This window comes from Malurus melanocephalus, unplaced genomic scaffold, assembly GCF_030028575.1.
Source record: "Malurus melanocephalus ecotype Western Australia unplaced genomic scaffold, MMel_1.1 scaffold_309, whole genome shotgun sequence".
NCBI classification, from domain to species: domain Eukaryota; kingdom Metazoa; phylum Chordata; class Aves; order Passeriformes; family Maluridae; genus Malurus; species Malurus melanocephalus.
This window is the reverse complement of record NW_026623541.1, coordinates 427,814-453,545: the sequence shown is the minus strand read 5'-3', so window position 1 is coordinate 453,545 and position 25,732 is coordinate 427,814. Positions and strand designations below refer to the sequence as shown.

Sequence of the window (25,732 nt, the reverse complement as noted above, 5' to 3'; positions counted from 1 at the left end):
GAGCCAGACAGACTAGAACAGGCAAGTTAATGAAATTAATTCATTATTTCCCTTGCAATCAGTTGTGGAGGTCCTTCCATTATTTTCATGTTTTGTTTTGATTTTTTTTTCCCATTGGTGAATGTTTGGGAGGAAAAATAAACTGGGAATAAGATGATTAGTTTGTTGTGCTGAAGCATGGCAGAGTAATGATCACAGAGTGAAGACCACCAGCTTCAGTTCAGTTGCATGGCTGATGTAAATTAATCCTTCAAACAGCCCTGCACACACAGCACAAGTCWGACACACCCCAACCAACCATCACAGGGCCACTGAACCCACAGCCCCAGCTGCTGCTCCTGTGACACTGAAGTTGTCAAGGCCGTGCCAAACAGGCATTGGGGGATCAGCCAGCACTTTTGGAGAGAGCATTAACTGCTCATCAGAGTGTGTGGATTTCATGAGCCTAATAAGTACTGAGGAATCTGAGAAATGGATCCAAGCGATTCAGGTTATKCGAGTCCCAGAGCAGCACAAGATACTGACAGGGCAATCTTTTTAGTAGAAATTCCTGGTACTAGGGAGGCACACTCTAGAAAAAAAACAAACCTGTAATTATCATCACTGAACTCTCTCCATTTGCTCTCCATCCCCATACYATAGGAAAGAGGGCAGAACAAGCCTTTTTTGTCTTGGGACAAAAGAGTGCGTGATGGCTTTCCTGTGCTACAAATAATGGTCTCCTTCCTGTGCTGCTATATCCAGCAAAAACATCTTCCACACCAGGCTCTGTGTCACCTCCCTTTGATACCCAGACAATAAGGCTGATATCTTTTGTGTCATAGACTAAATTGGTCCTCACAAAGCCTTGCACCAAAGGTAATGTAAAGATTTATTTGTTCACCTTTACCTAAGAGCTTGAGTGGACCACGTGGYTCCTTCCACTGCTTGGGCCCTGATTTAAGAGCCTGCACAAATTGGGTGCTGCTGTTCTTGTGCTCATCCACAAGAAAAATTTACTCAGCTCCCTCCTCCAAGGAGCAGTAACACCTGCTGTAGCAGCAAACAAGCATTCCCATGAATGCCAGAAGCCACCAGGCTTATGTAATGCAGGACAAAATAGTTCTCCCTTTATGGTTTAATCTAGAATAAAGAGCTAGATAACAGGAGAAGAAATGTTTGAAATGATGACTGCTGTGAGATGTTGTTAACTGGCTTTCAAACTTCTCTAAGAAAGAAGTAGCAAAGAYCTCAGGAAAGCAGTGTCTAGAATCCTAGACTTGAGGAGCATATAATCTTCCTCACTAACAGGTTTTAGGCAGTGTCTGCTCAAAGATAGGCAGTCAAGCATTTGTGAAGGGGGTCTGCCTGACCACTGTGCATCTTATTTGTACAACTTCAACTCAGTAGAATTATCTTAGCATGAGACTGGCATAACGTGGTGTTTAATCAGCCTTATTATCCTAAATTCGCAATTGTTTCCTGGTAAGCTGCATTTATGTGTTAGCTGATTATCCACTTAAACTATCAAGTACCAATTATAAAATGCAGTAACATTAACGTCACAGATGGTTGAATTCAGAGAGAAGCAACCCCAGATCATTTTTGGGATAATAAGTTGCATTATAGAAGCAGCAGACCTCAGTATGAAATGCCTACCTCTGTGATTTTAAATAAATAAATAAATAAATCATTCTGGTGTACAAATTACTCATTCCTAAATAAGACTTTAATTAGTTAGAAATAAACCATGGTATAAGTTTGCTTACAGCATTGCTGCAAATAGGCATTAGAATGACATTCACATAATGGCATTGGCAAGTGTAATTCCTTGTGCAGTCAAAAGAAAAGTGCCTCTTTTTAGTCTTGTTTCATGACTGAGCCTCATGGAATAAAGCTCAATAATTCTGTTTCTCTTGTGCAGAGAGTTCTGAAAAAAAGTGAAGCAGTTCTGTGGAGGAAGACTTGCAATCTGTCCCTGTTCACTTTTCCAACCAAGCTCCTCAGTCTCAGACTTCAGATATTCAAAAGCAAAACTTGCCCAAAATATTCTCTCAGTTCCTGCAGGTGAAGTAAAGTYAACCCAAAGCACTTTGGGTTGACAAGAACTGTCAGGATCATTGGGTCTCACAGAGCATCCTCACCACTTGTCTGATCTTCCATTATAAAATTATAATGTCAACTTTYCAACCCTTTCTATACCCTTCAGAGAAGGCCAACCTATTGCATTTTGGGCGTAGAATTCAATCACCAATGCTGTTGAATCACTCAAAGGGTCACTGTCCTGGATTTGACAATTCCCAGACACATATTGGGAGTTAGCAATCTACAGATATCACCCCAAGCAACCAGTTTACATGTGGCTATTATCTAAAAACTATAAAAAAATTTGATTATATAGGGATGAACTGCATGTAGCTATCTATGCTCAGGGCCTGAGAGTGACAYTGGCCACATTTACTGATGTTGATGCAGCCACACTGGCTGGGCAAAATAATCACCTTCCAGCTCCAGCACTGTAGCTTCCTCCCTTACTGCATGGCTTAATCATAGAATCACAGGATGTTAAGGGATTGGAAGGGACCTTAAGGATCATCTAAACCCAACAGGGCAGGGACATCTCCCAGGTTGGTCAYGGCCTTATCTCACCTGGCCTTGAACAATGCCAGGGTTGGGGCATTCACAGCCTCCCTGGGCAACCTGTTCCAAAATCTCACCACCGTCTACAGTAAAGAGTTTCTTCCTAATATAGAACCTGATTCTCCCCTCTTTCAATTTGTTCCCATGTACTAATGGCCCAGGACACCTTCAAGAAGAAACATGAATCAAAGTACTTGAGAGGTCTTTATACATTTTGATCTGGAAACCCAGCATCTTTTAGCGCAGTGTGAAGAGGCCAAAGGTTTCCCCCCAGAAGTTGCAGGTCACCATGGGACACTTATCCCAGAGAAGAATGGTGTTTGCCCACTTTCAAGCTCTGACCACCTTCACCTTAGGTCATCAGCTGTCTCCCTTCTCTGCACATTGCTTTGATATTACTTATTTTTCTCTGACATACACTGTTCCCTTGTATCTTCATGGCTTCTTAGCTTTCCTTTCATGCCATCTGTTAGCTCTTGCCTGCYTCCCTGCTGACACACACCAATGGGCTTCTCTCTCAAGGGTGTAGCAAAAATGCTTTAAGGGAACTCTCCCTTCTTGATTTCTAGCTCCATCTGAATGACACAGGCACAATGACAGCTGAAATTGAAGAGGGAAAGGAATCTAAAGGAAAAATACATGGAATATACAAAGCAAGGGAAATTAATCCTACAGTGCTGTAGAAGAATTGGTTGGTGTCATTTTTGGCAGATCACTACAGCTTTAAACAGTTTTAAAGGCAGAGTCATTAAATGGTTTAAAATCTGAGTGATTTTCAAATGGAACTGATGAGCCATGGGAGAAGCAAGAGTTCAGAGAAGAGCTGCTATAATCATCTAAAAGGTGCCCTCTTGAAGCTGACCAGGAAACCATATACCCACACCCTGTCTTCAAGAAACTTCAAGCATGCCTGAAAAAGCCTTTTTATTTCTCCTCAGGATGTAATTMTTGGGTGTTGAAATTCTTTCATTTAAAATGTCTCTGACTTAATGCCAAGTAAATAGCTAGGGTCTTAGAGGAGAGAAAGAACGAATTTTGGTTCTAATGTCAAGCTAAGAGTACAAAGGAATTAAAAAACCTCAACAAACAATGTTTTCTCCCCACACTTCCGCGTCTATGCATGCACTAAGTTGCACTACTAGCCCACATTTGTTGCTAAACAAAAGTAACATAYAGTATGGGTATGAAAAGATCCAAAAAATTACTTAACAGCTTCCAGGGGATTTCTTTCAGTCCTTTCCACTGCTGGCAGGAATGTTGTGCTCTCTAACTGCAGTAGGCTAAGATGCATTTTTATCTGTATTTATTTCTACATCTGTACGTATCTAGCTATAAATCTTCTCATTCCAATTTCCCAAAGAATTTTACAAAATAATCTGCAGAACACTTTATTAAATCAGGTAACATAACCTTCTCATGGGTGGACATATTGAAGAGCCAAGGCACTCTGTGTCACAGAGTAAATCAGTCAAACTGAGACAATCAGTCTATCAGCTGTGCAGCCAGGAACTCTGACCCCACCTTCTCCRCTTGCTCAATTTGCCAAGTCACATGCACATCCCTCAGTCCTGTTAATATTGCCTTCCCCTCTCCCTTCCATTCCTCTTATTTCACGAACAAAGTGCTTTTGTCAGAACAATTCCATAACGATGAGAACAAAYGGGAATGAATATCTAACATCCYTTTTCAAAACCARGCATAAACMATYTGCCTTTTTTTGTTTGTTTGCTTTTAATCCTGCAGAGGTAATTAGCTGGCGAGAATTGGGAAGGCTGGGCAAGCAGCTTCATTTTCAAAATTCAGTGGATGGATCGGCTAATCAAGCAAGATAAATGCTGGTTTGTAGTCTTCAGACAACAGTCATGGTAGCTGGTTTAAGGGACAATACAAACCACAGAGGCTCAAGTTTTATAGCTTCTTCAATGTTTCCTCTGTTAAATAAGAGTGTAAAAACTTTCCACTTGAAGAAAGAGCTCACTTGAAGCTCTTTCACACTGGAAATTATTTCTGGAAGAGACTGAGTGTAATTTTGTGAAAAGTAAAGGAAACCTTCTTAAAGTAATCTTTTAAATACAAGTGAAGGTTTAGTTGAGGAGTAAGTCTAGTGGGCTGTGAGAAAGAAGAGAGGAGAAAAARAAGTTTTACCTGGATTGAGATGACTTTATATGAGTAGGCGGGACTGCCAATTCTTTCATGCAGATAAAGAGTTATAAAATGGGAGAAGACTCCTACTACAGATCAGCCTCTCTTTCTAGATTACAAGGACATTAGCAATTCTGCTTAAGAAATACTGCCACTTGTGTAATGAGGGACTGAATCTGCAACCTTTCCCAGCTAAGCAGGAAACCTACTTACCACTGAATTCTCCCAGGAGGCTGGGAGAAAAAACAAAGCCCAGTGTTTACTGCCAAGCCCTTAAACCAATCACTTAATAAACCACCTGAAAAGACTCTCAAGAAGCAACACCTCTACCTTTTCAGAACCTTTTAAGTCAARGGGTCACATGCTTTCTCTTCCAATTTAACCATCCAGTCATTAAGATTTACAAACTGCTCCATTATTACACAAAACATATGGATTCATCTCGGCAAATGTCATTCTACATTGATGAACTACTTACTTAACAAAGAATGAGCCTCTCTTTGAAATTCATGCAGGAACCTGAACATTATTTAGACAGGAGAAGGAAATTATGGGCAATCTGTCCTTCAAGTTGCCAAAAAGGGTACTGGGCAATGCAGTGGAAAACGTGACACCAGGAACAATCCTTTGGCATGGCAATGAATCCAGTTATCTAGGGACCTTTCCATCACCTGCTGTTGAATTATGTGAATTGAAAGACAGTATAAACACACTGTAATTACTAATTTTAAAAAACCCCATAAAACTACTGGTATTTCATTTCATAGATCAGAACAGATAAGTTCTTTTGAAACCTGAGTCTCTTTCCATACCACACAGTGAGCTTGCCAAAACTGCTTTACTGTGATAATGGTGAGGGAATATCTGAGAGGACACTGGCTTGAGTACATAGCTGTGAAAGTTCATAGTCCAGAATGAAAAAAACACCACAGAAAGATTCCCAGTTTTTAAGGTAACTTGTTATCTTACTAGACTTGTGTGACACTCTGCAGTTAGCTATTACTACATTTTGAATTACATCTTCACTGAATAAGGGAGAATAAAAATATTACTGGTTGAGTTTTTCCTTCCTATGAAAGAAAAGAAGCAGAGAGAAAATCTGTGGAGATGACTAACYAGTACTTGTCATTCATCCCTGATATTCCTGGAGTGTTCATTAATTTTTTCTGATTTGAAGTAGACTATAATGTGCCAGTCTTTTAAATAAACAGAAGTGCTGCTGGAATCAAAGGATGGTGTTCTTCAGAAGATTATAAAAATACGGTAATACAACAACACTGTTGTACAGCAAACTGACAGAAGAAATTCTGAGTTTGGACAAAATAYAATTTTCAAATATGCTAAACAATGSTGTAGTATAGGAGTAGCAAAAATAATMTAACCTCTGAGAAAAGAATTCCAACTAAAAGTGCTGCATAAAAACATGGCAATTAAAACTATGATCATTAATAGCACAGGACCAAAATCTCACATATTGGTTCACAAGTAAATAGGAGAGTATGTCATTCATGTTTATTCAAATAGTTCCAAAACAGAAACAAACAAAAAAAGAGTGCTTTATTTTAATGAGTGACAACTTCTGGAGAAGCACAATTTCAAATACTTTACCCACACTTTGGGGTGTCACTGTTTTGGAGACTAGAACCATGTTCACCAAAACTCATGCCTACTTCAGTAATCTTTAGGGTCCTTACAGGACCCCACAGGTTYTAATTAACCCTATTTTCTTGSTATCAAATCTTCTTCATTCTCCTGYGATCAAWCCTSTCCAAAYCTTTGAAAACAACTGCACAAAACCACCAAAACCAATTTCAATCTTTAAGTCAATAAAATATTTACTTTTAATTTCAGTAAGAGATCTCCCAGGCTTTGCCAAAAATGTGTATGATGTAGTCTGTTTTCTGCAGTCAAGATAAAGGCATGAATTACCGAAGATTGCCTCATGCTGAGTAAGGACTTGATTTTCCTTCCAGTAGAAAATGCTGCATAAATGGGAGAAAATCCCCTATGGATTCCCTTGAGGTGGTATCTCCAATGTCAAGTTAAAAAACAAACCAAACCAAAATAAAACAAAACAATAAACACCACATTAAACAAAACCAAAAGCAAATTACAACTTAAAAATGAATAAATCACAGTTCAAAAAACCAGAAGGAGACAGAGCARATAAATTCAGCCGTGGGATTGGTCCCAGAAACAAGTGAAATAATGTGCATAGAACCTGTGTCTGTAACAGTTCCTGCCCTTCCCATGCAGCACTAYGGTATCAGCTACTTTTTCTGTTCCTGAACAGGATTTGTGGTGATAACACACTCCAGTCTGTTGTCTTGGAGTTGTCAGTATTTATTTTTGGATGATGCTAAAGCAAAGCAGTGGGCAGCCTGATCTCTAGTAACAGGACTCAGGCAAACCCTCTCAAAACAAAAAACTAAGTTTTTATTAGCTACTTTTCTCRTCACATTATGTATGCCACGAGGGAGATCTGAACAGAGCCCACCTCTGCAGCAAGTTACTGAATTTAGAAAGGGTTTGCAGTGCCAGAATGCAAAGTGCTGGATTACTTCTGACCTTTACCTAGTTACATGCACACCCAGCTGTCAGCTATAGACTGCAAGCTCTAGTGAAAAGAAATCAGCTTTAACAGTCCTCTGTTTATCACATTTTGCAAGTTTTGCTGYATTTATAATGCAAAAATTATTATACAGTATAAAAAAACCTGATTACACCTCGCACGATCCAAGTGGTATTAGAGTGAAATTGTGCAGGCTTTCTGAAGAATGCAAATCTTAAATTTTAACATCGACACAGAAAATTTAGGGTTGTGGCACAGGGATGAGGGAAACAAAAACCAGTTGTTGTGTTTTAGTTGATTTTCAAGCAACTAATCTAATAGAATTAAGTTGCCTTACAACATCAGTAAACATTCTATTCCAAAAACGTGTTTGAATGTTGTCAATTTTCATGCACTACTTTTTTACACGGCAAGTAGTTCAACATAGTTCCTAGTACATCTRACTTCCAAAGAAAGACAGTGCAAACCCCCTATGGAAGAGATTTATTATTGCAACTACCTTAGTTTAAAATTTGATTTAGAGTCAGACTACTCCTGTGCAACAAAGGTAGAAAGAAGGCAGATTAAAGCAAATACACAGAAGGCCCTAAGGGAAGAGACCCTGCACTATGATGAAATCACCCTCCCAGTATCTGAGACTCATCGTTTCTATTTTTGTCATTCCTGTTATCATAGTGTTAAGACCTTGTGAGGAGGATATATGATATATGATGGGGGCAGCTTCCAGCTCTTTACCCAACACCATAAAGAAAATAAAACTTCCACTCATAAAGAGCTACAATAATTACAAGATTACTACTCACAGGGCACTGCCTAACACAGGTCAGATGCTGCCTCAGAAGGGTATTGTGAAGTTTAATTAATGCACACTTGGAAAGCYTGAGACTAGGTCRYTGCATCACTGCGAGGTTGTATGCCRCAGCCACTGAGCAATATTACTGGAAGTTTGAACAAAAATAGTAAATGATCCCATTGTTCCAACAGGTCTGAGTATTTGTCATAACCCACTAATGTATTTCATATCAGACAGGGAAAATGAAGGCAATTCAGTAGGACAYGAGGTTAAACTGGAGATGAGAAGCACTGAAGAAAAATTTGAGGAAAAATTTTCACAGCTACCCTTCCTACAAAGTTTCAGTGAGTTCTCCTCACATAAGAGCTTACAATTAGTCTGTGAATATCCCCTGAGGAAAGCTATCCATGTCAGATTTCAGGATATTAGATTAAACACAGAGCTTATGTTACTTGTGCAGAGTGTGAAAATTATCTTCCCACCCCCTCAACGCCTTCCCCAACTCTCTCCCAAGCTCCCGCCTCGGCACCAAAATCCAACAGCTGTGCTATCAGACTGACTGCTAGACTGGTTTTGWACTATTAGTTGCTGATATCTAAAATCACCTTTTCTTTAAAAAAAAGTCACTGCTGGCAGCCATCTATCCAAACCTCATTCTTCGGGAGCCCTGCTGGTACTCTGTACCCTATGACTCTTGAAAACTAAATACACATTTTGGAAAGAAGCCAATTATTTCCTTTTTGCTCCATTGAAACAGATGCACACCTTACATGAGACAGTGCCTCTGATATCTGAGAGAGTTAGAAATTTTCTGCAGTTTTGCAGGGAAAGATCTGCAGCAAAATAGGCAGAATGGCTTCTTCTATACCTGGACTGATCWACTGATCAGTGTAGACAATCTTTATACTTGAAAGCCAACACTCTAGGGAAATTTTTATGGGACATTTCCCTGATGACATCACTTTTCAGCRCCTTTTCTACCTGTGCAGGAGAAAATCACAGCACTTCTGTCCCAGCAGCTGCTCACATGAAGAGAGGAAGGATGGCTATTTCATTAGGGCTGYTTTGCTCTGATCTGCCATGTGTACAGCACATCAATTATTCTATTTTGGTATTTTATTTCTGAGCTTACTTGAAAATACATGGTGCCACTTCCATCAGAGAGAAACCAGGCATTAGGATTTGTCAACCTATTGCTGGCTGGGTTGTTGAAAATTACCACCTCCACTTCTTGCCAATCTTTTTTTAACAAGTTGCAAATTTCCTTCACTCTTCCAAGCTTGGAAGTCAGGTGTGCTGCAACTTGAATCATGAGAGCAGTGACATTAAATTAGAAAAGATTCTGGATGGAACATAACTGGAAACTCAGCAGATACCCAGCAGAAAGTCACTGGGAATTTATATACAAGTGTGTGTAGAGCACAAAGCAGAAGTCTCACATATATACAAATAYTTGATGCTGCAAGAGACAGACATGATGTTACCCATGCCTGGTAAGTTTAGCACAAGACAACAGGAATACCAGCATTAGATCAAGAGACACCATATAAATCCATTTGATACAAATTCRGATAAGATGCAAAAAAAAGTTACCTACTGGCATGAAAATGTGTTTGGTATTTTTCTGATTGAGAAACAGAATATTTCTACTTTTCCACAGAGCAAAAGTTCAAGGGATGAGACAGTCCCAGGAGGGAAACACAAAGAAGATTCCACTTAGTGTAAAGCTGGATAAAAACAGAYTGATCACCCGTAAGCAGACAACTAAAATTAACCTGGAAAGGTTCAKTAAGATGAAGGAAGAATTTCAAGAGCCTAAGGGGAAGGATGAAAGATGTCACATCCTCCAAAAGGGGAAAATCAAGCAAGACATAAATGATGTCTTGCCTTAATGAAAGATGAAAAAAGATGCAAACTGCTACTGAGAAACATAAAACTGAAGAGTAGGGTATGATTAAATTGCCAAAGAAAGTACAAAACAAAAGTGTGGTGGTTCCTGCCAATTGGTACCTGACAACTTCCATTCTGAAAGCTATTAGGCTTTGTGGCAGAATCAGGAAATAAAGTAAACATTGTCTGCCTAAGACATCATGTTAAGAGAGATTATACTCAAGGGCATGAGGATGACATTTCAAAAGAGAAAGAAACAATTGCAAATTAATGTCTTTATTGTGATAGGTAAAACATCTTTCATTTTAAAGAAAAGCTCTGAGAACATGATTTTACGTGCACCATTTTTGGTGAACAGTTGCCTTTACCATAAGATCAGGCATGGGCAGCTAATAGACCAAATTAGAAAGATGGAGAGAACAAGGTGACTCTCTGAAAACTCATTCTTAGCTTTGAAAGCCACCTCCAGACAATGGTGTGGAAAATTAAAAAATATTCAACACAAAARGCAGAGCAGATGAACTACTCTAGTTTATAGACAATATATCCTACCTCTAAAATTTGACTAAGCTGAGCAAGAAAAATCAGCAGTGAATGCAGCTAAATGAGCAAGAAGTACAGTTCTTCAGAGTATTAAAAAAAAAAAAAGGATTAGGACACAAAACACAACTTTAAAATAAGCAACAATCTTTTCTTTGAATACTTATAAAAGACAACAYGAGTTATGACACTGATGCATACAAAAGACAACCACAATAGAGGATTTAGGGTATTAAATACTTATTTGGTAGCTCACTAGGATGCCTAGACAATACTGCCTGCTGATCATGTTGTTCAAGCTAGGCCAAAGTTGTATAATAGCAGCACTCTGCATTTTTAACAATCTGGAGCTTCAGCTATTGCATATATATTTCCACCCCTCATTTCAAGCTATTATTCCATTCAACCAAAGGAAAGATTTAAGGTGGATAATGATGAAATTAGATAAAGCCATGTAAAAAAAGCCCAATCAGATCCTGTGGGAAAGACCATGCTCAGATCAACTTTGTCTCACTTTATAGCAAAAAACAACCACTGTGCCTTCTTCTGACATAGTCTAGCATACTTATCAGTTTCTCATGCCTGTAGACATTCACAAAAATGCCAGCAGTTTGAATCCCATACTGAAATGCATGAAAACAGGCTTTTACAGAACATTTAGGAGTCAAAATCCTTCCCAACKTTTTAARCACTTTGATTCAACAACTCGGCAGTCAGCAAGCTTTTCACAGCCATAAACATCCCCAACTAGTTGCAAAAGAGGATGCTGGCTTTCRCTTGTGAAACTTCACTTGATGTGCTTCTGCTTTCCTACTTGCAGGCATTCCCTTGACTTCCTAGCACTGCTGTTGGCATGCTAAATGCCAAAAGATGGGTTTTTAAAAAGAATGTTACTTTGCATTTGCTTTTGCAAAAGCTTGTTTTTAASCAGTTTAACATCTAACTAAATCTAAAATTCACCACATGCACATAAGGAGGAATAAGAAACAAGAGGAAAACAGAACTAAAAAATAAAAGATTAAATCACAAATAAAGCTTTTAAAATTCATTTTTAGTTATTTAACATGTAATTAATAGCACAGGTACAAAAACAAATACACAAGTCACCCTGTATAYCTTTTCTATACTGAGTTAATTTCCCATATGAAGATCTTCATTTATAGGGACCTCTTTGGCAYGAGGTGATGCTGTCTCAGCTGCAACTTCACCTTTGCAGAAGGACGAGAGTTTAAAAGTTCAGCATGGCCTGCTTCTTGAAAAGTGAATCTCCCTTGAATTTYTGTAGCTCTCTGTACTCCATTTACTATTTTCAGTTCTCTTCCTAAAGAGCAAATAGTTGAAGTGTGACCTTTCTACTCACTTTAAATCTGACCTAGAAATGCACAGCTGAAATTTAACAGACTGATCCTTAATCTAACTGAATGGCCCACTCATTCTGCAGAAAGATCAGACCACAGATGTAAGAGATAGCCAGGTCTGGTGCTTGGTTTTAGAAGTGGAATTTAGTTCTCTGCTTTGCATGATCCTGGGCTAATCTCAGTGGCCATCTGTATGTGGAGTGGGATAAGGGCATTTCCCCACTCCACAGCTGAYACCTGGTTGTCCTCAAAGCTATGGCTCATTTTGGGTTGTGAGGAACCTGAGGCTAAATAATTCAATAGCTAAAAATCTCCCAGCTATAATTTCTGTGTTTGGTAAAAAATCAGAGGAAGCACTACACACGTTGCACAGCCACGTTTGTGCTTCTTTCTTTCTGCCAGTACTGATGAACACCCTTAGATTAGTCCTACAGCAAGATTATATTTTACTTGTATTTCACAGTCTGAGCTTACACAGTATGCCAGATTATTTTCATACCAGATACTGAAAAAGACTCCATACTCCCAAACTTCCTTCACTTACTGGTGAATTACCCACCACACTTTACAACATTTAACTGCACCCAAAGACTTTTCATCTCCGCTGTCTCATACCCCCCAAAAGATACATTATCATTTACTGTTAGAAATAGTAATCAAACTTATCAGGGACAGATCACCAAGTTGAGTGAATTATGTGCATCCAGTGGCATCAACATGAACAGAATATTATCAAAAGAATTATTATCTTTATTTTCCATGTAGTCGTCAAGAAATGACAGCCACATCTCACATGGTGCTTGAATAGAAGAATAAGTAGCAACAAGTGTTTAAGTATTCTTTACTAAAGAATACTGAATATTTTCCTTTGAGAAACAAATTGAAAATGAGGTTGTAAGTTTTCCCATATAAAAACTAGAAAAATGCTTTTTGAGTGTTTAGACTCTGATCTTTGTTCATACCATTTTTCTTTTGATGAGTTTTGAGTATAATATTCTGTGTCTGGTGTCAATGTTAGTAGTAATACAGGCAAGAACAATTACACCTTATTATTAGGTGACTGTTGTTATTTCTATATCTTAATGTCTGTTTTGGGAGGGGTAACTTGTGAAGCCAATTCCTTCAGGATGAAGCTCATAAAGGATCAGTGACTTCTAGCATGCTCTTGAGTGGCAACAAGGGAAAAACCTTGGATTGCTAGCTATCTCATCTTTTTACTTCAGGCAGTACTGGGAAACACTGCAAAGCAGAGCTTATCACTGGGGACAAGGGATCAAGAGGGCTGAAATTAGAAAAGACAGTTTGGCTGCTTTCAGTTCAAGTGGAAGTATTATGAAAAAGTGTTCTGAATTATGTCACACGGGGCAAGTGTCACTGCAGTTAGTAAGAACTTACTGTGCCAGCAAATGTCAGGACACATTACACAGCAGGACAGGCAAGATGCATGTCACACTCACTTCCAGAAGGAAAAGAACCTGCTCCCATTTCCAAGCTGATTTAARTCAAACTGCTCATATTCAAATCAAAACATCATAGAGGGAGTACTGTAGTGACACAATGGGCAATTCTTCTGTTCCTTCCCCACCTGCTTGTGAAATGCTTTGATTCTTCACCACCTTAAAACACGATCACCTCAAGGCTRCAGAGTTGTATATGTAAATGGCTGCCTGCAGGTTCTTGAAGGYACTACTTATCACACTGATGAAAAATGTCTCACTGTCCCTATGCTCCTGGGTCATACCCATCTAATCTTTCTTGCCTCTTTGATCATACGTTCTTCGCAGAAAGATGCATTTCCAATTTGTGTGGGACCCAGCACAGTATGCAGAATGACTGAGGCCTCATCAGGGCCTGGGATCCCTAAGCACTACTAGAACAGTGAGTAATAGGAACATAAAATTCAGTGCACCAGAAAGGAGAAAGACAGGACTAAACCATAAGCAAAATATTTTTTTTATTTAAGTATAAGGAAATCTTTCGCTGAGCTGCAAACTCCTAGCAAAGTGAACTAATTTTGATTCAGCTATCCTTAAGCTTAAAAATAAATGTTTCAATTAAAAATTACCAGTGTTTCAATATGGAGAAAAAAATGTGTCCTTATGTTCTAGTGAGAAAACAAACAAACAAAACACCCACAACAAAACTAGAGCTACAAAACATTTGGATGGGTTGMAGAAAATATTCATTCAGTTTTTAACTTTTCTAATCTAGAACTTTAGAGAGGTTTTTAAATGCTTCTTCAGGCTTTAATTTTCATGAAATGAATATTAACTGAAACTCATAGTATTGGAATATCTGTGTTGGGTATAAACCAGAAGGTAGCTTTTTCCTTCAGTTCCTAAGTTATGCTTGGTGTTTCAATCATTTCTCAGCCAAAGACAGGTAAACAGAGACAAAAGACTATCAAGAATAATGCCCACAAATAAAACACAATATAAAAGCATAAGAATTCAGAGTCTGGCTTTGATTTAAGCCACCATTACCTCCAGTTATTTATTCTATCCTGCAGCCACAGACTAGAGTGGTCAAGAATCACTATGCAACAAATACTATATAAACTACACTATATATACTATATCAACACAAGAGTCACTATAGTAGATCATCTCAGGTGCTTTAAAAAAGGGAGTGCCCAGCACTGAAAGAGCAATGAAGTTTAAAGTGAAGACCAAGACTGTTCACAGAAGCAGCTGCGTTGCAAGCTCACATTTCCATTCCYTGTCACACTGCAGGGACAGCAGCCTTTGGCAAATGAAAAGTAACAAAGCACCTCCGGGGCTCTAACAACATTTCTGCTGAGAAGCAGCACCAATAAATCCAGGTAACTAAGACACTGCAGAATRCTCTGACCCTGTACATTTTTCTTAGCCACCAGTACAAGCTCTTTTCAGATACTCAGATACTCAATTTGTGTGCAACTCTGTCATTGACTGGTGTTCTGAATGGCTGGGCTCGAGCTATGTCTGTGTAAGCACAATTTGCCTCCATGTATTCATTCTGTGTCCCCAGAACGGCTGCTGCAAGAATGCAAATCCTATTTGGAAGGATTACTGGCCACGCAACAGCCAGAGGCCCTGGCCAAGGCTGGGCCCCTGCTGTGCCAAGAAGCACAAACTCAGGAGCTCTGATCCAGAGAAGGAACCGATTAAATCAGGCAAGGTGGCACAGGGAATGGTATTGCCACTGCACAAATGCAAAGCCAAAGCTGTCATTCCCTGCCCCTCCCGTGTGCAGCTCGGGTAAAGGTGCTCAAACATGAAAGCACAGACCAGCAGGCATTTGTGCTTGTGGGAGCCATACARATTCCACTGGAGCATTTGAGTGTGGACACCAGGGGTTACACAACCATCTGGTATGGGAAACGAAACTCTCCAGAGAAGTGTCTGCTGTCTAGACCAGGTTTTTTATGATCTATGTACATTCCTTTCTAACAATAATTATGGAAAAGTACTGGAGTATCTCAAGTACTCAAGAGTTTGAATGTGTTTTTCCTTTTAAGTTGTATTTGCTATTGCTACCTTTGCCTTTTCTGAATACTTTATACATTTCATTCCTGTTATTTTGGCATGCAAGGGAGCCCTTCTGTTTCTGCAGGATGCTGTGCAACAGGCTGTTACATTCCCCACCTCAGGATCTCTTCAATTTAGTTACTCCACAAAGGGAGACTGAGTGGTAATCTCACACTGGTGAAAATGGCAGATTGATGACACTGGTGGTCACATTTCCACACAGAACTGAAGGAATGGCAGTGCACTGCACAGGATTCTTCCCCTACCATTTAACACTGGCTGGCAAAAATAGAGAAATGAAATGTCACACTGACTTGAGCTGAARGTCCTCTCGCTTCAGCCTCTCTGGGTTAAAGCAGACACCAGCTAAGCCCAGTTGCAGCTGTCTCTTTCTCCAACTGTTCAGCTGCCTGATTTGAGCTCCTGAGCTGCTATGGTTTTGCATTTGCTTTGTAGCAAACTTGTGTTGATCAGAATCGTTAAAATATGAAGAACTCCCACATAGCTATTCCCCAGACACGCAGAACTACATCATCTTGAAAATGCAAAATTTTACTTTAAAACAAGTTCCATTCATGTGTTTCTCAAGTGTTTCTACCAGTTTCAAGTAACCTTTTGAAAATCTGTGTTCTGTACCTTCCATGAGAATAACTCAGTAAGGAGAACAACTCAGTAAAGGAAACATTCAGAATAAGTGACAGTGATATCTGGCATCAGGCAAAAGATGCCCAGAAAATGAATCAAGCTCTCCACCAMCTTCAGCTTAGATCAAAAAGTAATTATTTCTACAGGTAGGGAGAAAATTAAGCAGATTTTGTAAGCAAACCATATAACAATCCTGAAAATGAAAGACAGCTAAAACTGTAGAAAGAAAATGGCGCAACTTGCATTTCCAGTCAAAGACATTTTCTGGCATCCAGTTTAGAGAGTTTTCTCATGATTAACCACTACACCAAGTACAGGTTTCAAGTCTATTTCAATCTACAGCAATTAATAACCCCATAAAAAAAATGCCTTAGGTGAGGAGGAAGGTCTTCTATAAGTACATGCTAAAAATAAACATATATTATAGCTATAGGGCTATATGAATAGATACTTCATATAATAAAACTTTGAATTTTACCAGCCCAAAGCATCCAAATTTATCATTGCCTTTTGAAACTGGAGGCTTTTTTGGATCTGCACATCATCCCTTTATACATTGTTATTAATAACTGRCCACAGATCTTAGCAGTGTGGGCTGAACAAGTGGCTTTGGAGAACACCTCCATGACCGCTTTGGGCAGTGCCACAAAAGACAGCTGCACTGCATAGAACAGAAACACACAGGCAGAGAAATCTATTTGTGCCTTACCTTGTACTGGGAAGAGCAGATGCCTTCAAACATATCTATATCCATAGAGTCCACTARTTCAGATCTTCCTGGTGATAAAAARTCTTCCAGATTCCTGCCTTCTTGTTTTTAAGCTGCCAGCTGGTGCAACCTGTAAATTTACAGAAGTGGGTGTGTTATTCCAAGATGTTTATTCATCTCATTTTATAAGGCATTCAATTTAAATACATGTGGCTCTGTGCCATGTGACTCCTATTGCTCTCCAGAGCTTTCAGTGTAATGGATTACAGACCACATTGTTTCTGTAGGTTATTGATTTTCGGGAGTATAAGTAGAAGACTCTTCAGTRTTTCTTTGCAGACTTTCCAGATTGTCACATTCCATATGTGGATATCCTGTATATTTGAAAACATGCTCCTAACTTTATGAAATTCAAACACTGAACAAAAATACATGGTATAGCTTTCATCTCTGATTTGTCAATTTCTTTGTTAATTTATCTGTTAAAGGCTAATTCCTCTGGAAGGAAACTAAGTTCAATTTAAATATTAGTTCCGGAATAAGAATGTTAGTAATCGGAGAAACTGAAGGCTGCCAGAGTGGCCAAGATTTATATTCAGCAATTAATGTAATAAAAAAGAAAAAACTTCCAAAAAAGTGACATTGGCACTGTTCAAAGGTTTTCAGGAACAAAATTAATTAGTAGGACAGTAGGAAAATTCAGACAGAGTTTTTTTTCTTTTTTTTAACTGCTCAGCAAATCACAGTGAGATTCCTCAAATGTATCCAGAGCTACAGTGCCTTCCAGGTATCTAAATTTGGTCACCCAAATCAAAAGGAACTCTGAAAAAAAAAAAGCAACAGGTTCTTTGCTTACACAGTACAATTCTCCTCTGTGAAGCCATGAGGGAGTTATTTATACATGCTTGACTTCGCACTGCAGACAGTTCAGCACATAGAGCATCACGTCTGTACCTCACAGCCATCCCCAACACCTTGAYCCCTATATGCARGACCCACAAGCAGAACACRTTTTCGTGGTGGATTTCACAAAAACATATTTCAGTTTTCATGGAAGTTCAATTAAACAAYGGAGTGCAATTATCTGTTCACTGGCAGACAGGCAGCCCATGTTAGTTCAAGAGCTGCTTTGCTGAGCTGTATTCTACTGCTCAAACAACTGTTTCATTATGAGACTTCACCCCACCCCCCTGGCTCCAGCACCATGGCACAGAAAATGAGATGTGTATTTGCTGCTTTCCACATTTTGGCTCCTGCTGCTTAAAAGCTGTCCCTGCCCTCCACAGAAACACACTTCGTTTATGAGTATTTCTAAGGTTAGCATATCTTTGTGTATAGGTGGTTTGTAGTATAGACATCTTCCATAGGCTGCCCTCCCCCTCCCTTTTTTATTATGGAAAATTGAAAATTAACACACTTCAGTCAGAATGCCTAAAAACCATCAGTGGTGACACTTCATGAACCGCTTGAAGCTTTATATCCTGATGTGAATTCTCACCATGAAGGGTGGCACAAAAAGCCACCCCAACTCTGCATGGCAGAGCTGGCATGCCACACACTGATGGCACAYGTTACATCTTGCTATTCAAACCTGAAACTCCTGATGGAGCCAGTTAAAGCCCTGACCCTGGGAGATGCTTTATGGGATCTGTGCCTCCTCCTTGATTCAAACAGATCTTGAGTCACACACAATTACCCTAGAATCCTTGATTTTGAATCTCCAAATAATGACCAACATCACACAGGCTCTCCTTTTACTCCCAATAAGTTTCAGGAMTAAGTTTCTGTGAGGTAAAAGATTTGTCCTTCAGAAGCATTTGACAAAGTAACAGTCATGACCTAAAAAGGGGAAAAGATACAMCACACACTCTTGCAAATTAAGCACCACAACACAAACTGCTGGGAAAAAAAATACTGAAAATGCCAAACTACACAGGTTATCTGAACATTTCCAGGCAATATTTGTATTCAACCCACGGTTTTGGACCTCTCTAATTAGGACAAATCCTCCTTCTTCATGACAGTAGAGCATGCAGAGACTGGCACGGGGAAGCAGCTCGCATTGCAATTCCACTATGTATTACAATTGCTATACCACGCTTGTGTTGGGATTTAGCATAATACTGCATCTCTCTTACAGAATACAAATCCAACATAATGTCAAATACCTTCAAATAGGCAAATCTGGTCTTAACACATTAAAGCCTCCTGCCAGCTCAGACCTGTTGGATGGACCAGAGCCTGTAGGTCAGGAGAGGCWGCCAACAAGTAWTTTTGGCTCTACACAGCCAATCATCTCTGTGAGGAAGTGATCAATCTCTGTTTCCCTGTAGCACCAAGGGGTCCTAAAGCAAGCAGGGCTCAGACAGAGGTGCGTGGGTGCTGTCCTTTGAATGGTGGRGCTGCAGAGGAGCTTCACCAAAACATGAACTAAGATCACTCGATTTGGCAGAAAGAAGTAGCAGGGTAAGAAAAGGGACATCTGGCTCTTAGCTTTGGCATGTGCCTGGATGCAGGTAAAGGGATCTCTGATGCCATTGTTCTAACAGCTTTGCATGGATCACATGGATAATAACTCTGGTGACTTTGGAAAGGAAAACAATATTTTGTGTTTCTTGGGTGACTTTCAATCTTCTGGAAGAAAAAACAAAAAGTACAAAGAGTAGACAGGCACTGCACCAATGACTTTGAGTGACCTATTTACACTTTGAGTGACATTTACAGATGTGGATATGGACGAATGATAAGGACAAGCTGCAACTACTTCTGAGCTGTGAAAGACTCCCGGTGTGATTTCCAAACACAAGGAGTTATACGCTCCCATGTACGTGCAGACATGTGTTATGAAACATCAGAATCAACCTTACTGCACAACCTCCATTTTATGACCACCATAAAGGACTCCTAAATGGAGTCCTGCACCATCTATTCTAAGGACCACCACAGGGTTAACATATGAGTGTCTGTGATCCTTTAAGTGACCACAGAAAGCTTCTCTCACCCATGTCTTCCATAACTACCATACTGTACCAGTGGCTTGTCATAAAACTATTATTACTTCTTCAGGCTTTACTGGAAGGATCTTCCTGAAAATGTCTGACTTAATAGACACCTTAAAAAGGTGAAGTGAGCTGCTCAGCCAAACCTTTTATTAAATCATACCAAAACCGCCCGAATTTATGCCRTTTCAAAGACTGTTGAAAATCCCTGGCTGCCCTGGAAGCATATATACCAACCTCAGAGAAAAAACTCACACATCCTTGTTGACTCATACTAATGTCATTGTTTCTAACAACAGGATGCATTAAATCCTTCTTAAATCACCAGGAACAAGAGCACTTGTGGATTGACATGTGGTCTTCCCTCAACAGCAGTGTAATGGGGCTGAGGCAAACCTGGGGCTGAGGCAAACCAACATAATGTCTCCAGACGCCTGCATTCCCCTGCACATTCTCACCACTCTCCTACTCTTTTCCCTTTGTCATTTTCTCTTCCTCCTGCCTTTCTGTTTAGCCCTCCCTCTCCTGTTGTGCTAGCAGGGGTTGGAGGGTAATTGGCTGGCTAAGTGTATTAGCAGAGAAAGAACCAGGACCCTCAATGGATGAGCTGACCAGAAACAAAGAGCATGACCATGTGACAAGGAAGGGACAGCAAAGATGTCTCCAGGCTCTTCTCAGGGGCTCACCAAAAGAACAAGATGAAACAGGCACAACTCRAAACACAAGAAACTGCAATTAAACAGAAGAGAATTCTCACTGTGAGGTTGGTCCAACACAGGTACAAGGCAACTCGGGGGGGCTGTGGAGTCTCCAACCCGAGACCAGAGACATTCAAAACTCAGCTGCACACAGTCCTGTGCAACCTGTTTAGATGTTTAGAGCAGAGGATTGGACCACAAAACCCCCAGAGGTCCCTGCAACCTCAGCAATTCTATGACCCTGTAAACAGAGACCTGTTCCAAAATTTACTTGATCTTAAAAAACGCATTCACCATAGTATGCTACTGATCTGGTTAAATTAAAAACTTGATCCTGAACAGTGGTACAAGAATTTTAGCTGAGGTCTCCACACTTCATAGATGGAATGAACTGATGAAAAAATGACTTTGAAAATGTACCTAGATGTTAGAGATGCTCTTTACTCTAAGAATCATGGTTCTCCTTTTATGTTTTTCTTAGGAGAAAAGCTCCAGTGACCACTGCTGCTCACTGCAAGATCAGTGCTTGTACTTTCAGCATTTAATGCATTAYCCACTTGTAGAATTACATTTATGTSTTGCCCTTCATATCATGCTCCCAAATGGTGACTGCYRAGGCAATTTTTAGCAAATCTTTCCSTCAGCCTCCCAGCACACTGGATAAAACCTGCTTTTCCGAAGCAGAAAGAGAGAAGAGAAAGCATAAAGAATTCATTGCYATAATAAAGAACAAGTTGGACCCTTACCCAGCTCCAGAAAGCTTTTCAAAGGAAAACTGGCAAGCATGCCAACTCATGTTTCTTTCAGGAAATGCTATCAGCAAACCAAAGGTCACAATGAATGTTCTACCTATGGATTACATATATCATTGTCAGTGGCAAGGATTACTCAGAATCAAGCAGAGATGTATCATGTCCTTGCCCAAAGAGGTGGCTAAATGTTCTGCATAATTCATTTCCTCCATCAGCCAGGAGCAAGAGATAGGTCATTCTTTCCTACACCCATCACTCCTCATTTCAACTGTTACCACACTCCTGTTTCTAAARATCTATTGGTAACACCTCCAACTTCAACATTCTGAGTCCTACTATCTAAAACACGAAGTCTGAAAAGTTATTTTTTATAACAGACAACAAAGCAGATGCAAAATTGTAACCTGCACTCACTCTTGTTTCTTTTGAAGAATAAAACAGTCTTCAGTCAGACAAGAGAGTTGGCTATGAAGCTTYCTCTTTGTGAATGCTGAGTTAAAAGCTTAAGAGATTTTCATTCTTCCTATTTTGTGTATTTACTGTGGCTAGCACATATCTCCAGATCATCATTTGCAAATACCCACCAGTAGCTGTGCCTAGAGGTTTCTTTGAAATAATTCAGGGAATAACAAGAGGTTTTGGTCCACTTTAATTTCTATTGATTTTAAGCTAACTATCTTCAATATCACAGTCATAAAATTTCTACCTGTCACTCAAAGGATATTTGTTGTAGACACCACATTGTCTTTAGTTGTGCTCCACAACACAGCTGAGCTTTGGATGAAAAATCTTAGTACCTATTCATAAAAAAAAAATCATATGTTGCTTATTAATTCATTTAGTTGTTTAGTAAGTACAGCCAAGCCTACCAGTTCATATTTTGTATAAGCAAAGATGTCATAAAATAAGTCAGGGAAAGTTTTTTACGCAGATCCACTAACTCTGATGAGAATAAATGATTTGCAAACATACGCTAGATTTTATTACATTAATTGCCTCTATATACCTGGCAACTGATTAATCCAATTTACAGAATGGCCAAAACTTCTGGTCTACCTATAATCCTGTGAGCTAGACTGGAGCATGAGTTGGTTGTTTTTTGTTGATGCAGCTGAGGTCTGTTGCATGGCTACTGAGGGATTTGGCTTAGCTGAACTCTTKCTTTGGGGAGCTGCAGGCTGTGAAGAAATGTAATCTGTGCTGATTCAGCTTTGCCTGCTAAGGCAAAACTCAGCCCTGGCTAGACCTCCAATGGAAGGCAGCACCAGAGCAGATGCTACGGCACAAGCACTTAGGAATATTGCCTCCTGTTGCCAGGAAGGAAAGATTGCCCAGTGTTTTCAAACTTTTAAAGGCAGTGACAATACATAAAATTTCTTTAATATATGCACAATATTGCAGATATTTCAGCATTATATTGACACATCTGTTTTTTTTAGCAGAAATAGAAGATTTTGTCAATAATAAGCTTAAATTTTATTTTATTCTGCATTAGGCTGTTGTAACAGCAGATCCTGGGTGCAATCACATAATTGCATCTCTCCTATTGTAACACTTGTAATTGGCTTCCCTCTTTCTTTAATCCCTCCAGTGGAAAGACGAAAGTTCAAACTATTCCATACCTGGCATTAGTCTAGGGAACATCAGTTTACAAGGGTAGAGCAAATTCCATCAGTTCTAATAGGATTAAAGGTGTTTCTGCCGTTTTCAAACCCTCAGAAGTAACCTTTTTTTTTTTTTTTTTTTTTTTTTAAGGGAATAACTGGTGTTCACACAGTTGATTAGCATGGTCCACCACAATCAGAATAGCTGGCAAGAAATACAGCATAAAAATTAAAAATTTCACTGCATCTACATGAAACATTACTTTATGATTATGATTTCCAGTAAGCCTGACGTATAAACTAGAGGGGAATAGGTCACTCTGGGACAACAGCATAGTGGGCAATAGCCAACTGCTTGCATGTGCAGTTTTAGATCTAGTTAAGTTTTTAAGTCACTAAAATATCTTCAGATACAGGTAGAATCACTRTTACTATACTGTTATCTATTCCTGCAAATTATCTGGTTAAAATCTCTCTGCAAACATAAGAGTCAGAACTTGACATAGATTTGTACAGTTGCATCTGCCTTCCAGAGGTAGTGCTGCAAAGCATTAGCAGAAAATGACTGCTTACAAAAAATTTTCTTTTGAATTCCATTCCTTAATCCACTAATTTGCACACCWTCCCCTCTCTCCCTACACCTCCCAAAAATAAAGACCAGGTGTAAAATGACACCCTCGTTCATCAAAAGCTCATTCTTATTGCTGATTTACTTCCTCAGTCAGTCAAAGGGTCATTTTTAAACATTAAATTGTCAATAGGATAAAGAGGAACTGATCCTACTTGCTTTAATTAGCGGCTTTTTCCACAGCAGCCTCTCCATATAAAGGACTCCCTCCATAGACCTTCAATGCCTGACTGCTTCCTGCAGTTGAGATAGGTGAATTTTCTCTGATACAGTACATATTTCGTAGTTCTGCTGCACAAGCATGGCCATTTATTCATAGCATGGTTCAATTTCCTTCCCAATTTTTCCCATATAAATCTGTTCAAACCTTACTTACCCATAGTTGTTCTATCTCTGTTACRACCATCTATGCAATCTATGCTTTAAAATATTTTGCTGAAACAGTCATCTGGCTCCTCCCACTATCTGAGAGAAATACATGAAGGCTATCTCTAGTAAACTGCCTATCACTACTACAACAGGCTTTTTCTGTGGTTACACTTCAAGACATCTTTAAAGAAGGATGCCGTCTYACATATTCTACTTTAAATACAACATGCGAGCCAAAGGCTCCCAGTTCATTATRATATGAAGCAGTTTCGTGCCTCTGGCTGTATATTTCCAATACACATCTCTGCAAACTGGTCGTGACGAGCACCTTGTAATTTCTGCTTGAAAAACAAAAAATAATAATAAWAAARGAAATCCTGCCTTCTACCAGAGATATGATGCTTTTCGTGCCATGATAGATACTAGTGTCACCTTCCCTCACAGCTCCCACCCATTCGAAAAGAGTGGGAATAATCCACACGCGATTTTCACTACGTGCCCACCCCCGAAACTGCTTATTCACATAGAACCGAGCCCACCACGCTGCAGAAGGACAGTAACAACGCAATGCTCCTTAAACTACGGGCGCAAACCAGCGGGCTGCTGCCACTTCACACCATCCCTCATGAAACAAGAAGAAGAAGACAAACCGATAAACGAACGCGTCTCAGGAGCGGAGCCCCATCCCTGTGCCACCCCTCGCTCCGGAGCTTGTGTCGCCGAAGCGAACCCGGCGAGAAGGAGCCGCCCGCCGCTCACCGCTCACCTCCCCTGCGCTGCGGAGCGAGCGGCGCTGCTGCTGCTGCTGCCGGGCACCCTCCGCCGCTCTCCGCTGCTGCTGCTGCTGCTGCCCGGCGGCGGGCGGGGCTCCGCCGGCCCGGCCTCCCTTCCCTTCCCCTCCCTTCCCCTCCCCTCCTCTCCCCGGGAAGGGTCCGTGGCTGCGGCAGGGCGGGGGAGGCGGCGGTCGCGCCGCGGGGGCGCGGAGCGGCGGCGAATGGCAATGAGGAGCGGCGGCTGCGGCTGTCGGGGACCAGGGGCAGGGTTTTACCGGGGCTGGGAAGGGGGGGATTAGCTGTAATCGCGCCGAGAGGGAAAGCCCGGGRTTTAGGGGGGCCGGGCTGGAAAGGTTAAAGGAGCGGCAGAAGCTGTTGGCAGGAATACGGCGCTCCAGTGAAATTCCAGGTGGCTGCCACAGCGGCTCGCTCCGCACAGCCCCGTCTGCTGCGAGCAGAGGGTTGTTTGACATTCTGGCAGTGTTTTGCTACTCGTTTACACCGGGGCTASTGTGCTGTCAGGGCAACTCTTACAGGTTTGAGACTGGCTGGAAGAAACCTCCTGAGGAAATTAGCTTCTACGGTGTTAGGATTTGTCCCGTAGGCAAGGGAACCTTTGCGGGCACTTTGGTGTGGCTGTTCCAAGAGAAACTGAGCCCAAGAAGTGCAGGTCTAGAAATAGTGACAGCACCCAATACATGTCCCTTCTAGCTCAGCGCTTTACCCATAGCACCACTGCTTCCTGAAAATTTTAAGCCTTCCTTTCCTCCGTTCATTTGCCACAATCATTATTGGTTGGTGTTTTTCGATATTAACCAACAGAGGGGAAAAAAAACCCAACCTTTTTTAGTTACCTCTTTTTGCTTTAGGTTTGTTATTGCTATATAATTGTTATCAGCCAATACAAACCTGCTGCGTCTGTCTTCTGACAGTGTAGACTATCTACTTTTTATTTCTTATTACTTCAGTAGAAGTGTAGACTATCTTACTTTTTATTTCTTATTACTTCAGTGGAAGTGTTGAGTGTGTCAGGAATTTAGGACTTAAGAGTGTAAAGTGGTACATGGACCTTCAGATGTATAGAAAAATCACAGAATGGTGTGGGTTGGAAAGGACTTTTAAAGGTCGTCTA

The 25,732-nt window shown here is 40.3% G+C and overlaps 1 protein-coding gene across 2 annotated transcripts in view; it reads right to left on the bottom strand.

Moving 5' to 3' along the window:
• TMEM108 (transmembrane protein 108) overlaps window positions 1-24,652 on the bottom strand; it is a 158,614-nt gene extending 133,962 nt beyond the window's left edge. Inside the window, exons 1-2 of one of the 2 annotated variants that reach the window (XM_057377290.1) lie at window positions 24,594-24,652; window positions 16,778-16,907 (exon numbers count right to left, since the gene is read on the bottom strand). The gene's annotated coding sequence lies outside the window, so the exon portion shown is untranslated. Of the gene's footprint in view, window positions 1-16,777; window positions 16,908-24,477; window positions 24,549-24,593 lie in introns of those variants that run through there. The other variant, XM_057377291.1, reaches the window with a different exon arrangement.
• Window positions 24,653-25,732: the final 1,080 nt, after the last annotated feature.